The sequence below is a fragment of the Globicephala melas genome, chromosome 8 (assembly GCF_963455315.2).
Source record: "Globicephala melas chromosome 8, mGloMel1.2, whole genome shotgun sequence".
Lineage (NCBI taxonomy): Eukaryota > Metazoa > Chordata > Mammalia > Artiodactyla > Delphinidae > Globicephala > Globicephala melas.
Window position 1 is genome coordinate 47,956,076 of NC_083321.1, and position 18,325 is coordinate 47,974,400.

The 18,325-nt window shown below is 40.0% G+C and overlaps 1 protein-coding gene across 4 annotated transcripts in view; it reads right to left on the reverse strand.

Annotated features, from left to right (window-relative positions):
• The window catches only part of ZNF215 (zinc finger protein 215), a 149,249-nt gene that overhangs the window by 112,458 nt on the left and 18,466 nt on the right, over positions 1 to 18,325 (reverse strand). Inside the window, exon 1 of one of the 4 annotated variants that reach the window (XM_060303570.1) lies at positions 53 to 327. The exons of the other annotated variants lie outside the window; for them this stretch is intronic. The gene's annotated coding sequence lies outside the window, so the exon portion shown is untranslated. Of the gene's footprint in view, positions 1 to 52; positions 328 to 18,325 lie in introns of those variants that run through there. 4 annotated transcript variants of the gene reach the window in all.

The following is an 18,325-nucleotide window of genomic DNA, read 5'->3' on the forward strand; positions in this document are numbered from 1 at the left end:
GCCAACCAAGGATCTGAGAGGGGAAGGAAATCTCCCTTCTGCAAACTTTTACCTTCTAAAGCAATGACTTTTGCTAGGTTCTCAAAGCTGATGATCTGAAGGAATCCTGATGCAAAGAAAAAAGATTATTCATGCCTGACATGAGGGCATCCATTGGCTTCCATTTCAGGGTACACTGTCTACCCGTCCATAGCCAGTGAAAACAGACGGTACAAAGAGCAATCAAAGGACTTGGATCTTCAGAGCTGGGAGACAGGAGCGTTCACTCTGCTATCTTTGTGCCCCAAGGCTTCAAGCATACTCTCAGTTTCAGGTCAAATGACCATGTTTCCAGAAGAAATCCTGGAACAGAAAAATTATATGGAAAACAGATGTTCTTGGACAGTAGGGTTTCCCTTTTGTTCTCTAAAAAAATAGCCTCACTGAGAGTTGGAACTAGTAGGATAAAGTTGAAATAGTGATAAAAACAGAACCCATGCATTAATATATGCATACCTGTTTCTGACATAGCTGCATCCTTGATAACTGTGCAATGTTAACATTCGCTGAATGCCTTTCATATTTGTTTAATTAAAACTTTTAACTAAAAAGTATTATATATCATATATTAACTTTGATTTTTCATGCCAAATTGTTGTGCATAAAAAAATTAATTTTTTGATAAATTCCTCAGGCATTTAAGTAGAGTGATTATTAAATGAAATTCAGAGGCTGTGTCAAGAACCCAAAATGGCTAGACATAAGTTGGGAATGAGAGAAGATGGCTATGTGTAAATGTGGTTTTCTATGATAGTAGTGGATGGTAAAGTGCCATCAACGTAGGGTAAGGATTAAAGGGTCAGTGGGTTGAGGTCACTGAGGGAGATCTTAGGAACAGTGGAGTAGGGTGAATGGAGTCAGTAGGGATGAGAATCATATGGTCATCAAAAATGGGAGATGACGGGCCCAGTGTAGGTCACAGATTAGAGATGGCCAGAGTTGTAAGGTCAATAGAGGTATAGTTCACATGGTCAGTGGAACAGGTCTCTCAGAGTCACTGAAAGTGGGGATCATGGAAACATAGGAATTGGGGGTCACCACATCAATAGACTTCAGGGATTTCCAGAGTAAGTTAAGCAAGAGAGGACAAGGCCTGCAGGGATGGGGCTAGGAGGGTGTTGGATTCTAAGACAAGTTCAAATAACATGAATAAGAGGTGAGTTGCTTAAATGAAGCTGGAAATTTGCACTAAAAAGATTTTCACTTAGGTCTCTCTCCCTCTCTCTCTCTCTCTCTCTCTCTCTCTCTCTGAGAGAGGATATAAATACGGGAAGGTCAATTGAATAAGGTGTGTTATGGACAAAATATTTCTGTCATCCATAAATTCATATGTTGAAGCCCTAATCCCCAGCGTGATTTTAGAGGGGGCCTTGGGAGATAATTAGGGTGAGATGAGTTCATGAGGGAAGGGTCCTCATGATGAGATTAATGTCCTTATAAGAAGAGACATCAGAGATATCTCTCTCCCTCCCCAGGAGCATGAATCAAGGAAAGATCATATGAGCACACTGCAATATGTGTAATAAAGCAAGCCAGGAAGAGAGCTCTCATCAGGAACCAAATCAGCCAGCATCTTGATCTTAGATGCTCTAGAACTGGAAGAAATAAATTTCCATTGTCTAAGACACCTGGTCTGTAGTGTTTTGTTACGGCAGCCCAAGCTGACTAAAATGAGGTGTGCCTAAAAATTGGCCCCCTTAAGGTTTGGGATGCTTTTCCCTTAGACTATGGAAAAAGACATATGAAACATAAAACTTTTAATTTTTCCCCTTCCTTCAAATTTGTAATTATCTTTAATCATTCTCTTTAATCAGTCTAACCCTTCAGTAAGGTCTAAAAAAGCCATTTAGCCCTTTCTAGTAGTGCTGTGACACATAAATAGACAAAACAGAGAAGGAAAATGTGAGCACTACCAATAATAGTATCATGATAATGACTGTACTGATATCTTTGCAATAGTAGTAACTGTGATATCTTGGGCAGGTAGTTTAACCTCTCTTTGTTCAAGTGCCCTGTCTGTAAGAGTGCATTTCTCATTCTGCTACTGGGAAGTATAAATGAATTCCTATTTAAAAAACATTTAAGACAGAAGCAAACACAGAGTACTTTATAAGTGTAAGTTATTATTATGTTATACTACCACTCCTAAGTTCCTTATTCCTTTGCATTTGAGTAGCATTTTATTAGGAACACACTGATGGGTTAAGATAGTCTCATCTGAGGTTCATCGGCAGGAATATTCAACCAGGACCCCTTGGGAAATCACAATTGAGAATACAGTAAGTTCTCAATAAATGTGGTTATAACTTATGGCTCAAAATGAATCTCGATATATTGATGTCCCACAGTACTTTATCTGTAGTCATACCTCTTTCAAAAACTAATCCATCAGTCAAAGACGTAGACAAGTCATTGTCACAATTCTTTAACAGCATAGAAGATAATATGTCTTAGGTTATTCAAAAGGTCCAAGACCTGGATTCACACACAATTGATTTATTAGAAAAGCTATCCCAGTAAAAAAAGAATAAGGGTAAGCAAGAGGGGGAATGTAACTTAAGGTGAGGGAATAAATTAGTAAGTATGCAAATTCTGAGAGGTAGAAAATGTCTTTCAATTCTAGTTAACAACCACAAACTCGAAAATTAGACTGTTTGGTTTTGAATAGGACTTCCACCATTTAGTAGCTGTGTGACCTTGAATGACTTTCTCAACCTGTCTCTGCTTCATTTTCATCCATAAAATGGTGCCACCTCATAGAAGTGTTAAGGATTTCTTGAGATATCCTTGGCACAGCATATATAGTTCCAATAATAGTAGGTGGCGGTAGTAGTAGTAGTAGTACTAGTAGCAGCAGCAGCAAAGCAACAAAAGTCATGTCAAAAGAAGAAATTACTATAGTTATTAAAATTATTATCATTTCCATTACAATGAAATGTGTTTATGCCTGTACCACATTCTCAGCTGTAAATTCCTGAAAAAGAGTTCACGTCTTGTTCATCTCCATATGCTCAGCATGTAGAATGGTATTTACCCCAATGTAGGTGATGAATCATGGCTCTTAAGTACAATTGAGGACAAGCTTAGTAAATACTGGAGTTGGAAGTGGAGACAGTTCGAAGGAAAAGAGAGAAATCAAAGATGATGCTGGTATTTCAAACAGGGAAAATGCAGCTGACATCAACTAAGTAAAGGTCACCAATGGCCTCCACTTTGCTAAATCCAATTTTTTATTCACAGTCATATACATGACCTACCAGCATCATTTTGTCCCTCTCATCTCCCTGAAACACTTCTTTTACTTGTATTTGAGAATACTGCACTCTTGCTTCTCTCCTCCTATGTCACTCTTCTTTACTGCTTCTTCCACTTCTATCAATCTCTCAATGCTAATATACCCCAAGGGCTCAATCTTGGGTCTTCCTTCCATATCTAGGCTCTCTCTCTCTCTTAAGGGGTCACCAGTCCTCACTGCATTAAATACCACCTACACACTGATGACTCCTAATACATTTGTCTCACCACACCTCTCACTAAATGTCGAATACATGCCGACTCACCATCTCCACTTGGATGTCTCAAAGACATCTCAAGCTTAACATGCCCAAAACTGGATTCTAAATATCCCCTCACTCAAACCCTGCTCTAATCTATAGGCTTCCTCTTCTTAGTTAAAGGTCAATCCATTGTTTCAATCCCCTGGGCCAAAAAATACTCTAAATCATCCATAATTCTTCTCACCCAATCATTCATTGATAAATCCTGTTAAACCTACTGTCAAAATATATCTAAAATCTAGCCATTTACCACCACTCCACTGCAGGTACTGAGGCTCAATAGCCTCCTAACAGATTACCATAACAACATCCAACATAGCAGTCAGAAAGCTTTTTTTAATGTAAGCTAGATCATTTTAATCCTTTGTTCAAAACCCTGAAATCTCCAGTTTTCATTCAGTGTGAAAGTCAGTCATCACAAGATTCATCAAGGCCCCATGTGATGTGATGTGATATGATGTGATGTGATGTGATGCAGCTCCTATTACCATTCTGATCTACTTCTATCCCCCTTAGTCACTCACTACAGCCATTCTCAAAACCACTGACTAAAAAAAAACAAAAACAAAAACAAAAACAAAACACCGACTAAAAAGATGACTGAGTCCCCAGGATTAAAGACCCTGTAGCACTGTGGCAAATATATATTATAATCATCCCTAAAGAGACCTACAGATATTTATTCAGATAAATATGCACTGGGGAAAGGGGAGTACCCAGACATTTTGAGAATTATTAGACACAAGGTCTGAGTTGACACTGACATCTAGAGAAACGAAGTATGATTATTCATAACTGGAGGCTAGGTAATAAATGGGGTCTTTCCTAGGCTAAAGTCAAGCTCACATTCAGTCCACTGGGTCGACAGACCCACAGAGTGGTCTGTCCCCAGTCCCCAAATGTATAATCGAGGAATGACAAACTTGGCAGTTGGACTAACCCCAAAATTGGGTTCTTGTCCTATGAGGTAAGTGCTTTAATAATGAGAAAGCCTAAGCAGAAGTCTTCAAAATTGCCCTCCACTCTGGTTAAGTTAATAAATCTTTAAAAAATCACAACACAGGGGATGGCAAAGATTAGTGCCACCATTAAAAACCTAAAGCGGGGGCTTCCCTGGTGGTGCAGTGGTTGAGAGTCCGCCTGCCGATGCATGGGACATGGGTTCGTGCCCCGGTCCGGGAAGATCGCACATGCCGCGGAGTGTCTGGGCCCGTGAGCCATGGCCACTGAGCCTGCGCGTCCGGAGCCTGTGCTCCACAACGGGAGAGGCCACAACAGTGAGAGGCCCGTGTACTGCAAAAAAAAAAAAAAAAACAAACCTAAAGCGGTGGTTATCCCTACCATGTCTCCATTTAATTAGCCAGTGTGTCTCTTGCAATAACAGATGGATCCTAAAAATTTCTTGTAAATTGCTGCTAGCTTATCCAATGGTAGCCCCTACTGCAGGTTCTGTACCGGCCAAGGTAATATTGCTAGAGCTAAGATAGTATTTGCCACTGATACGGCAAATGCATTCTTTTCTATTTCAGTGGTAAGAGACTACTAGAAACACTTCACATTCATGAAACGGACAAATATATTTACTTAGAGTTTTGTCCCATGGCTCTGCTAACTCTCCTGCTTTCTGTCATACGACAATCCTAAAGAAAGGGGACCATCCCAGAGAACATCGCACTGATCAGTTATATGATGACATCACGCCAATTGACCGGGAAAGTAAGAGGTGGCTAGTAAGTTGGTAGCCTTGTTAAGACAGGTGCTCCAGAGGATGGGAAACAAACCCTACAGAGGTTCAGGGACCTGCCATAACAAAAGTTTTTAAGGGTCCAATGGTCACGATATCCCCTCCAAATTAAAAGACAAATAACTGCATCTTGTATTTCCTACAATAAAAAATAAAGCACAGCACCTGGTAGGCCTCTTTGATTTGGGGAAGCAACACATTCCACACCTAGGAATACTTCTCTGGTCCATATCAGGTGACAATGAAGCCCACCATCTTTGAATGGGGTCTAGAGGAGGAAAGAATTCTCCAGTAGTTTCAGGCTGTGGTGCAAGTTGCCCAAAGGCTGAGCCATATGATCCAGCAGACCCTATGGGGTTGGAGGTGTCAATTATGATAAAAGATTCGCTGTGGAGTTCATGCCAGGGATCAGCAAACCACGGCTCATGGGTTGAACTAGTATGCCACCATTTTTGGAAAACATATTTTATAAAAATGCAGCCATATCCATTCATTTGAATATTGTCTATAGATGCTTTCACACTACAAAAGCAGAGTTGAGTAGTTGAAACAAAGAACATATGGTTGACAAAGTCTCAGATATTTTCTATGGCTCATTATAGAAAAAGTTTGTTTATGCTTTGTTTATGGTAGGCCCCAGCAAGAGAATCATGATGCAGGGGTTCTGGAGTAAGGCCATGTCATCTGCACCAGAGAATTATATGCCTTTTGAGAAACAGCTCCTGGTCTGTCACTGATCCCTGGTAGTTATGGAATGCTTGACCATGAGGCACAAACTGATCATGTGACTAAAAATCCCCATTTTGAGCTGGGTTATGTTGGACCCACCAAGGCTTACTGTCAGAAAGGCCCCGCAGCAATCCATGGTAAGATGCAAATGGTATATCCTAGATCAAGTTTGTTCAGGAACAGAGGGCATTATTAATCATGAACAGGTAGCCCCAACCCCCATGTCACCTACCATTGTTGCACCCGGAACCCTCCCCCAGCTCACATCTATAGCTTTATGGGGGTCACATCCAAACATCTAAAGGAATAAGAAAAAGCTCAAGCTCGATTTATGGACAAGTTGGCCTCACATTGTGTACAACCTAAAAATGGATGGTAGCTGCATTAAAGCCACATTTGTAAACAGCCTTGAAAAGCAGTAGAGAGGAAAAAAATATCTTCCCAAATGGAAAAACTGCAAATGTTGCTCCTAGTCATTGGCTTTGTATGATAAGAGAAGTAGCATAAGGTGAGAATATGTACAAATTCCTAGGAAGTTGCCAATAAGAAATTAGAAGCTTTTGGGTAGAGCATGTGCATGGACATACAGCAGTGGGCACCAAGTGTGAAGAACTTTATATCACACATGCCCACCAGAAAACACCCACCACTGAAGGGACACTGAACAACCAGGTTGGAAAAATGACTTAACCAGTTCATATTATCTGTTCTTCCTCATCAACCCTCCAAGAACTGGCATGATAGGCACATAAATGAAATGGTAAGGACAGTAGATACATAGGCTATGCATGGATGCAATAACAGGAACCAAGGCTAATCTAGCTAACGCTGCCTCTCAATGTCCAACTTCCAACAACAGAGACCTATGCTGAACCACCAATATGTCATTATTCTCAAAAAGTCCAAATACACGCTTGTTTGCAAGTCAATTTCATTTTACTCCTTCCATCCTGCAAGGTCCAACACTTCGTCAACATGGGGATTGATACCTATTCTGGGTGTGCGTTTGCCTTTCCTGTATGCAGAGCCTTGATTAGCACCACTATCTGGAGATGTACAAAATGGCTGATCCACAGGTATGGTACCCAGACAGTTGAGGATAAGGGAAAGCTAGAATTCATGGTTACACCCCCAAGACCAAAGGAAGCAATATAGGCTATAGTTCACTTCTAACCTTCCTCTTCTAAGTTTCTCCTCAGGAAGAGAGGCCCATGGACAACAAGGAGGAATTGCCCTCCAAACATGTTTGGAAGGTAAATCTATATGGCATAAGAACTAGATTCTGCTGGTCATGAAGATGCACCACTTAGATCTCATTCAATAAAAACTTCTGTGAGTAGAGGTAAATGAGAGCCTCCACTGCCCACCTGTTTGGATCTATCAGGGCATTCACACCGAGGCCACACCTCCCCCAGGCTGCCCTCAATGACTCAGCATGGAAAAGCCCAATCTTGCTCATCATGGAGTTCCTTTAACTAGCAATCATTGCTCAGGATTCCCTATAGGCCTGGCCAGGATTTGTTCTAAACTCACTGTGGTCTGAGACTCCTTTTACCAAACCCTTCTTTCCCTCTCTCCTTTCTCAGGTGTCAGACCAGCATTGTGGTCTGAAGGATTCCCTTGCTTTCATTGCTTTCTCCTCTTATACCTTTCACAGGCATTTCATCCAATAAATCTCTTACATGTCTAATCCCATCTTGGCGTCTGCTTCTTGAAGGACCAAACTGACGTTAAAACCCCCTCACACTTTTATTTACTTAAATTATTTTGGAAATCTTTCATTACCAACACATATGAGCTGCTTCATTCTGTTCACTGATTTCATTGATGCACAATATTTTATTTAACCAGATGCTGATGGTCATTTAGGCTTATCTCCTAATTTGACTATTACAAAAATAAAAATGCTGCAATGATGAATACATCTGAAGAATAGTTTTCACTTAAGTTGTAGAAATTGTTGAATCATATAATAAGTAATTTTTGGGATTTCCCTGGTGGCGCAGTGGTTAAGAATCCACCTTCCAATGCAGGGGACATGGGTTCGAGCCCTGGTCAGAGAAGACCTCACATGCCGCGGACCAACTAAGCCCATGTGCCACAACTACTGAGCCCGCGTGCCACAACTACTGAAGCTTGCTCAGCACCTAGAGCCCGTGCTCCGCAACAGGAGAAGCCACCGCAAAGATAGACCCGCGCACCACAACGAAGAGTAGACCCCGCTTGCCACAACTAGAGAAAGCCCGTGCACAGCAACAAAGACCCAAAGCGCCAAAAATAAATAAATTAAACAAAAAAGTAATTTTTAATTTTCATAGATACTGCAGTATCTAACACATCCTTTGTCTTTGTTTTCACATGCTCACCAACCCCTTTGAATCATCAAGTTTTTTAAGAATAGTATCTCACATTTTTAAATTTCCTGTTATTTCATTGTTAGTAACTTTAGGATCCTTTCACTTATTTACAAGCTATTGATACTTTGTTATTCTTTCTGCTTACTGTTGTTGTCATTTGCTTCTTTCTCTCGAGTCATTCTTTTTTTTTTTTTTTTTTTTTTTTTGCGGTACGTGGGCCTCTCACTGTTGTGGCCTCTCCCATTGCGGAGCACAGGCTCCGGACGCCCAGGCTCAGAGGCCATGGCTCATGGGCCCAGCCGCTCCACGGCACGTGGGATCTTCCCGGACCAGGACACGAACCCATGCCCCCTACATCGGCAGGTGGATTCTCAACCACTGCGCCACCAGGGAAGCTCGAGTTGTTCATTTTTTTGATTATTTATTTGTAAGACCTTTCATATGTTAAGTAAATTCGTACTCTTTCTCACATAGGGGTTGCAAATATTTTACAGTTGACACCTTTCTTTTGACTTTGTATAATGCATTTCTTAACTTACAGAAATGAGTTTTATGTAGTCACAGGTACATATCTTTTCCTTTCTGGTATATGGTTATTTCTTGCTTGGAATGGCATTCTCCATATCAAAAATAATAACAACAACAACAAGAATAATAATAAAACATTTCATTTTCTTCTAGTATATTTATCAATTTTTGGACTTTTTTGAAATTGTACTTTAAAATTTTTTTTTTATTTTTTAGCTGCATTGGGTCTTCATTGCTGCACATGGGCTTTCTCTAGTTGCAGTGAGCGGGGTCTACTCTTTGTTGTGGTGCACTGGCTTCTCCTTGCAGTGGCTTCTCTTGTTGCAGAGCACTGGCTCTAGGCACGCAGGCTTCAGTAGTTGTAGCTCACGGGCTCTAGAGCACAGGCTCAGTAGTTGTGGCACACAGGCTTAGTTGCTCCACGGCATGTGGGATCTTCCCAGACCACGGCTTGAACCCGTGTCCCCTGCACTGACAGGAGGACCCGTGTCCACTGCGCCACCAGAGAAGTCCTGAAATTGTACTTTACTGTAAGTTATTTTGGTAAAATAAATAAGGTAGAGGGTCAATATTATTTTCTTATGGCCATGTAGTTTTTGAATAATCCAATTTTTGTCACTCGTTTTAAATAAAATTTTAATCATAAACAGAGTCAATATGACTCCTTTTATGGACTTTTGAGTATTAGTACCAAACCCTTTTTAAATATGAAGTTTCCTTTATTTGTGAATATCTTGCAAGAATAGTACAAGCTTATATCTTCTATCTTTTAATTTCCTTGACTGCTCATTCATATATTTCTCTGAATATATCAACTTGACTAATTCCAAACATAAATGTTACATATTTATTGAGATTGACTTAAATGTATACTTAAAGAACAATATATTCCTCTGCAGCAAAAAAGCTTCCTCAGAAAAATGTATCTCATTTATTCAGTATTTTATGTACCAGCCAAAGGCTTTAGATATTTCTCCAGAACAGTAGTATGTACATTTCTCATTATATTTAGTCCAATTTGTTATCTCTTTTCAGTTACCATTGCATACGAAATCAACTTTTCTATTATATTTACTGACCACATATTTTTTACATATAAAAAATCATTTATAATTGATATTGATAAAAGCTCTAAAACATTGATTTTTAAATATTAATCTTATACCAAATAATGGAATAATTTTATTATACTTATTCTCTGGTTCTCAATTGATTACATTGTTTCTCCAGGTTTGTTATTTTATCATTTGCAAACAAGCAGGCACCCACTTTCTCAATTTGTATTAAGTCTTTTTGTTCTTATCATGTCTCATTAATTTGCTTACATATAACAATGTTAAGTAAAGTGGATGTAGTATCATAGTAAAGTGGTATCTTTGTTTTCTTAGCCTTAGTGAAAATACTTTTGGCTTTTCACCATTAAAGATGACATGGGTTTCTTATTTGAGATATGTATTTTTACCATTCTATAGAAGTATCTACCTATGCCTACATTATTAAGAATTTTACTCATAAATGGATATGTATTTTTATTATATGCATTTTCTGTATCCACAGAAAAGATAATATTTCCTAATAGTGAACAAGCCATGCTTCGCACTTGTGTATTTTATTTTGTAATGTTTGTGTATTCTATTTGCTAACTGGAATTAGAATGTTGACCCAATTATTTATAAGTGAGATTAATATGTACATTTATTTTGAATATTTTTGTCAGTCTGTAGTAGTAATAGTAATAATAATAATAGCAACAACAATAACAGTAGCACATATCTCTTACACACTTACTCTATACCAAACATTCAAAGAGTTTTAGGTGTATTAACTCACTTATACCTTACAACAACAACATGTAAGCACTGTTTTTATCCCCTTTTTAATAGAAAGAAACTGATGCAAAGGAGGTTAAATAACTTGACTAACATCATACTGCTAGTAAATGATGATGCCAGAATTTGAATACGGGTGGCCTGATTCCATAGCTGTCACTTTTAATCACAACAGAATCTGTAAAATAATTTAGAGGATTTCCTTCTCTCTTTAAGTCTGGGAATTGTTCTTATGTCATTGGCATTACTTTTCTTTGAAGTCTAATAGAATTCCCTTTTTAACTATCTGGGCCTAATTCATTTATCTCATTCCACTCTGTAAGGAAAGAGAGAACAACACAGACAATGTTTTGACACCTTTCTCAATTATTTTCATGACAATTATTTTACTTAGGTTTTCTATTCCTTTAATGTAGATGGCTCAAACAAATTGTGCATTTCAAACAAAATTTCCAGTGGACTAAAAAGGCTGAGAAACTTCTAGGCAATGTAAAGTACGTGGCCTCTAACTGACAGCTATATATATATATATATATATATATGAAACCTGATACACATATATGTAGAGATATAGGTAAATTATACAGATAGATATAGACATGTGAAACTTAGCATATGTGAAAAAGGAAGTTTGTTTTTAAGTAAATTTTTCCAACAATACCTGAAAAATCCCTAAGACCACAGACAGCTGGATCAGGGAACTGTAGTGCTCATGCTATGCTCAGGGTGAAAGTTAAAGAGCTACAGAAAAGCTGAACCAGTCCCAGGAATCAGAGCTGTGGCCTTCCAGTCTAGGATAAAGCCACAAGAAAAATTCTCTCACTAAAGAGAATAAGAGAGTCATATGAAAAATTCCAAAGGCAGCATCAGGGACTGACACAGAAACAGACTGATGCTCTCAAATAACCTCCAGCCTTTGCAACGGCCATGGATTCCTCACACAGAGAATCTAAGTACCTGGGTAACCAGTAGAGCAGCCCATCTGATGAGTATACTTGCCTTCTCATAATTAGCCTCTGCAACTACTATTAGGAGAATCATAATTTTCACATTCACTGGGGAAATTCATGCCATCTACTGGTACAGGCCAATCCAACTGAAAACCACTAAAACAGCTGAAGAAGAAGGTAATGTCAGCATCATGGTAGCATGAGACACTCCCTCTGTCTCTTCCCTTCAATCTACAACCAGTAAAATATTCATTAACTCAACAAAGTTTCCTCTGCTTAACACACTAGGATGCCAGAGTTCCACACATCTGTACATCTAAATGTGGGTGAACTAGAAAACATAGAGGAGGCAGACCAGGTTAACAGTGGAGGTAGTGCCTATAATCCTGGACCCCCAGATACAACAATTGAGCCCACAGCCCCAGAGAACCCAGTAGCAAGAGGGGAGTAGTGCACATGACTCCAGCTTCTCAGGCACAACGCCTACAGCCACAGGGAACGGGGCAGCAGCAACAGTAGAGCCTGACACCCTGTCTCTCCAGCAGTGGAAGTATCCATGACTCTGCACCACTCCCCCACCTGCAATAGTGGTACCCACAAACCTGACACCCGTGGACATGGCAGAGGCACCCACAACCCCAGCTTCTCCCCACCTTTCCTTATTATAACAGAGCCTATGAACCAGATGACTCCAGGTAAAACAGAGGTAACTGCCATCTGAGTGTCCCATGTGGCAACACCATTGATAACAGCAGCACTGGCAGCAGCAAGTCACTGGCAACCCTGGAGGCACAAACAACAACAACAACGGCACAGGACAAAATCTCTGACAGAGATAGAGGGTGGAAAGTGTAGACACTCATATTTAACCAGGGGTAATTCAGGTAAAAGAAACCAGAAACCTCTGCTATAGTGCCACCTACTGAAAAACAAAAGGAAGTGCTCTAATTATTCATCTGTTGAGTAAATAGAATCAAGTGAAAAAAGCTCTGCCTAAAGAAAGGTATTCACTACTTCAAATGCACCAGCAGATAAACAGCTCATCAAACACCATGAAAAACCATGGTAACATAGTATAACAAAAAGAACATGACAATTCTTCAGAAACCAAACTTAAAGACACAAAATAATGTGTTCTAACTGACAGAACTCAAAACAGCTGTCATAAAGAAACTCAATGAGCTACAAGAAAACTCAGAAAGGCAGTTCAATGAACTCAGGAATAAAATTAATGAACAGAGGAATAATTTACCAAAGAGACTAAAAATCTACAAAACAACCAAACAGAAATCCTGGAACTGAAGGACTCAAGAAATGAGACAACACACTACAAAGCATTAGAACAGACTGTACTGAAGAGAGAATTAGCAAGCTCAAAGACAGAAATCTAGAAATGATACAGGTAGAAGAGGAAAGAGAACTAAATTTTTCAAAATGAAGAAATTCTACATGAACTATCCAACTCTATTAGGAAAGGCAACATAAGTATAATGGTATCCCCTAGGAAAAGAGAGGGAAACGAGTGCATTTAAAGAAATAATAACTGAGAAGTTGTCAAATATGGGGAAGGAACTGGATGTACGAATCCATGAAGCTAAGAGAACACCTAATTACTGCAATGCAAAAAGACCTTCTCAAAAACGTATTAGAGTAAAACTGTCAAAAGTCAATAACAAAGAAACAATTTTTAAGGTAGCTTGGGAATAAAGAACATATATAGAACAACCAGAAAACAAAAGATAAAATGGTAGTACTAAGTCCTCATTCATCAATAATCACCCTAAATATAAATGGGTTAAATCACCGATCAAAAGACACAGAGTAGCTGGATGAATTAAAATCCAAGACCCAGCTATATGTTGCCTCCAAAAGACTGATTTCAGCTCTAAAAATAAACATAGGTTCAAAATAAAGGGCTGGAGGAAGATACTCCAAGCAAATGGCCCGCCCCTCAAGCCAAGGTCTCCTCCGCTGGCGCAGACTCCAGGGTCCTGAGCGCTGCCACCACCAAAGCCTCCTTTGACCACACACAGGGCCTGCATGCACTGCCCACAACAAAGCCTCCTCCAGAATCAGCCCTGGGTGCTCCAACCTGAGACAGCAAGATGCCAATGCTGGTGGGGGCTGAGTTCTAAAAGGTGGGGTTAGGATAGTGGACCCAGGGAGAGGACCGCCGTTGGCTATGCAGAGACAACCTAAGGGGACAGGAGTGAGGGGCTCCATGGCTGGGAATGCTCCAAGAGGAAGTGTAGTCTGCCTTGGAAATGAGGCATGACTGTTGAGTGGCGCCCAAGGGGCGGGGCTGCCATTGCAAACCCCCTCCCCGCCCGATGACCCCTGCCTCCCCAGGCACTGGAACTCCCACCAGAGCGAGCATGTCCCAGTCTGTTGCATCTTCCTGCCGGTATCTGCCATCACAGGAACTTCACGCATGCCCCAGCTGTGTCCATCTTATCCCTCCCAGGCCTGAATGATTAAGTGCCCCAATCAGCAGCTGCTTTTGCCCCCTCTCACCTTGGTGGGGAACAGACTACTGAGGGGAGCCTGCATGCAGAACTGGGGCCAAAGCCAAAGCTGAGCCCCAGGGGCTATGTGACTAAGGCAGAGGTATGCAAATCTCTCTGTGAAGCTGCACAAGCTGCAAAATAAATCCTCATGATGCTCTTGGTAAACCCTGCATCTGCAGAATATCTGAATGGATGAGAACTCCCACAACTGAGACTGGTTTAACTTTGGAAGCTGTGGACTTTGGAGAAAGTGCACATGAGAGTTGGGCCAGGTCAGAGTCTGAGCTGCTCCCACAGTGATCACAGTGGATCCAGAGACCTACCTAGAGGTATCGGAAGGCCTTCTGGGGAGGTGGGGTTTGGATGTGGCTGACTGGGGTGGGGGGGCAAGGACACTGACAGTGGATGCCTCAGGAAAATATAATAATTCTTATTTTTTTGTTTTGTTTTCTCTTTTTGTTTCATTTTGTTCTCTTGTCTGCTGTTTTATTTCTTAGTTATTTTTTTCTTTTTTCAATTTTTTAATATATATATATTATATATTTTTTATTTTTCTATTATGACTTGACTTTTCTGCTGTTTTCTGTTTTTTTTCTTGTTTTTGGTTTTGTTCTTGGGGGTTTTATTTTGGATGGATTTTGTGTGTTTGTTTTTCATTTTATTTTTTAATTTGCTTTCTGTTTTTGTTCTGCTTTTTGTTTTTCATTTTTGTTAGTTTTGTTTTTATTGTTTGTTTTTGTTTTGGGGTTGTTTTCTTTGTTATATTGTTCTCTTGATTTTCATTTTCTTTTTTTCTTTTCTTTGATTGGTTTTGTTTTTATCATTTGATTTTGGTTTTCTTTGTCTGTTTTCTTTACTTTTCTTCTTTTTTCTTTTTTTGCCAAACCATGCAACTTGCAGGGTCTTGGTTCCCAGGCCAGGGGTTGGGCCTGAGACTCTGAGGTAAGGGCACTGAGACCAAGACACTGCAATACCAGAGAATTTCCAGCCCCAGGGAATATTAATCAACAGGAGCTCTCCCTGAGGTCTCCATCTCGACATCAAGACCTGGCTCCACTAAACTGCTTGCAGGCTCCAGGGCTGGATACCCCATGACAAACAACCAGCAAGACAGGAACACACAACCCATCAACAGACAGGCTGCCTAAAGTCATACTAAGCTCACAGACACCCCAAAACACATCACCTGAAACAGCCCTGGCGATCAGAGGGACAAGATTCAGATCTACCCACCACAGTGCAGGCACCAGTCCCTCCCACCAGGAAGCTTACACAAGCCCCTGGACCAACCTCACTCACTAGGGGGCAGACACCAGAAGCAACGGGAACTACCATCCTGCAGCCTGTGAAAAGGAGATCACAGACACAGTAAGCTACACAAAATAGGAAGATAGAGAAATATGCACCGATGAAGGAGCAAGGTAAAAATCCACAAGACCAAAAAAATGAAGAGGAAATAGGTAATTTACCTGAAAAAGAATTCAGAGTAATGATAGTTAAGATGATCCAAGATCTCAGAAATACAACAGAGGAACAGATGAAAAAGATACAAGAAATGTTTAACAAGGACCTATAAGAACTAAAGAAAAAAGAGTGATGAAAAACACAATAACTGAAATTAGAAATACACTAGAAGGAATCAATAGCAGAATAACTGAGGCAGAAGAATGGATAAGTGAGCTGGAAGATAGAATGGTGAAAATAACTGTTGCAGAGCAGAATAAAGAAAAAAGATTGAAAAGAAATGAGGAAATTCTCACAGACATCTGGGACAACATTAAATGCACCAACATTTGTACTACAGGGGTCGCAGGAGAAGAAGAGAAAGAGAAAGGCTCTGAGAAAATATTTGAAGAGATTATAGTTGAAAACTTCCCTAACATAGGAAAGGAAATAGTCACCAAGTACAGGAAGCACAGAGAGTCCCATACAGGTTAAATACAAGGAGAAACACACCAAGACACATATTAATCAAACTAACAAAAATTAAATATAGGGCTTCCCTGGTGGCGCAGTGGTTGAGAGTCCACCTGCCGATGCAGGGGACACGGGTTCGTGCCCCGGTCCGGGAAGATACCACATGCCGCGGAGTGGCTAGGCCCGTGAGCCATGGCCACTGAGCCTGTGCATCCAAAGCCTGTGCTCCGCAATGGGAGAGGCCACAACCGTGAGAGGCCCGCATATTAAAAAAATTAAATACAAAGAAAAAATCTTAAAAGCAGCAAGGGAAAAGCAACAAATAACATAAAAGGGAATCCCTGTAAGGTTATCAGCTGACTTTTCAGCAGAAACTCTGCAGGCCAGAAGGGAGTGGCAAGACCTATTTAAAGTGATGAAAGGGAAAAACCTACAACCAAGATTACTCTACCCAGCAAGGAACTCACTCAGATCCAATGGAGAAATTAAAAGCGTTACAGACCGGCAAAAGCTAACAGAATTCAACACCACCAAACCAGTTTTGCAATAAATGCTAAAGGAACTTCTCTAGGCAAGAAATACAAGACAAGAAAAAGACCTACAAAAACAAACCCAAAACAATTAAGAAAATGGTAATAGAAACATACATATCGATAATTACCTTAAATGTAAATGGATGAAATGCTCCAAACAAAAGACACAGACTGGCTGAATGGATACAATAAGACCCATATATATACTGTCTACAAAAGACCAACTTCAGACCTAGGGACACATACAGACTGAAAGTGAGGGGATGGAAAAAGATATTCCATGCAAATGGAAATCAAAAGAAAGCTGGAGTAGCAATACTCATATCAGACAAAATAGACTTTAAAAAATATAGATTATTACAAGAAATAAGGAGGTACACTACATAATAATCAGGGGAACAATCCAAGAAGAAGATATAACAATTGTAAATATTTACACACCCAACATAGCACCTCAATACATAAGGCAAATTCTAACCGCCATAAAAGGGGAAATCGACAGTAACTCAATAATAGTGGGGGAATTTAACACCTCATTTACACCAATGGAAAGATCATCCAACAGAAAATTAATAAGGAAACACAAGCCTTAAATGACACATTAGACCAGATAGACTTAATTGATATTTATATGACATTCCATCTGAAAGCAGCAGAATACACTTTCTTCTCAGGTGTACACGGAACATTCTCCAGGATACATCACATCGTGGGTCATAAATCAAGCCTCAGTAAATTTAAGAAAATTGAAATCGTATCAAGCATCTTCTCTGACCACAACGCTATGAGAGTAGAAATCAATTACAGGGAAAAAAAACTGTAAATAACACAAACACATGGAGGCTAAACAATATGCTACTAAATAATCAATGGATCACTGGAGAAATCAGTGAGGAAATAAAAACTACCTAGAAACAAATGACAAAGAAACACAATGATACAAAACCTATGGGATGCAGCAAAAGCAGTTTTAAGAAGGAATTTTATAGCAATACAATCCCACCTCAAGAGACAAGAAAAATCTCAAATAAACAACCTAAACTTACACCTAAAGTAGTAAGAGAAAGAGAACAAACAAAACTCAAAGTAAATAGAAGAAAACAAATCATAAAGATCAGAGCAAAAATAAATGAAATAGCAATGAAGAAAATAGGGACTTCTCTGGTGGCACAGTGGTTAAGAATCCGCCTGCCAATGCAGTGGACATGGGTTCGATCCCCAGTCCAGGAAGATCCCACATGCCATGGAGCAACTAAGCCCATGCACCACAGCTACTGAGCCTGCACTCTAGAGCTTGCAAGCCGCAACTACTGAGCCCGTGTGCCTAGAGCCCATGCTCTGCAACAAGAGAAGCCACCACAATGAGAAGCCCGCGTACCGCAATGAAGAGTAGCCCCCGCTCGCCGCAACTAGAGAAAGCCCGTGCACAGCAACAAAGACCCAGTGCAGCCAAAAATAAATAATGAATGAATGAATTTTTAAAAGAAAGAAATGAAGAAAACAATAGCAAAGATCAATGAAACTAAAAGCTGGTTCTTTTAGAAGATAAACAAAACTGATAAACATTTAGCCAGACTCATCAAGAAAAAAAGGGCGAAGACTCAAAACAATAAGCTTAGAAACGAAAAAGGACAA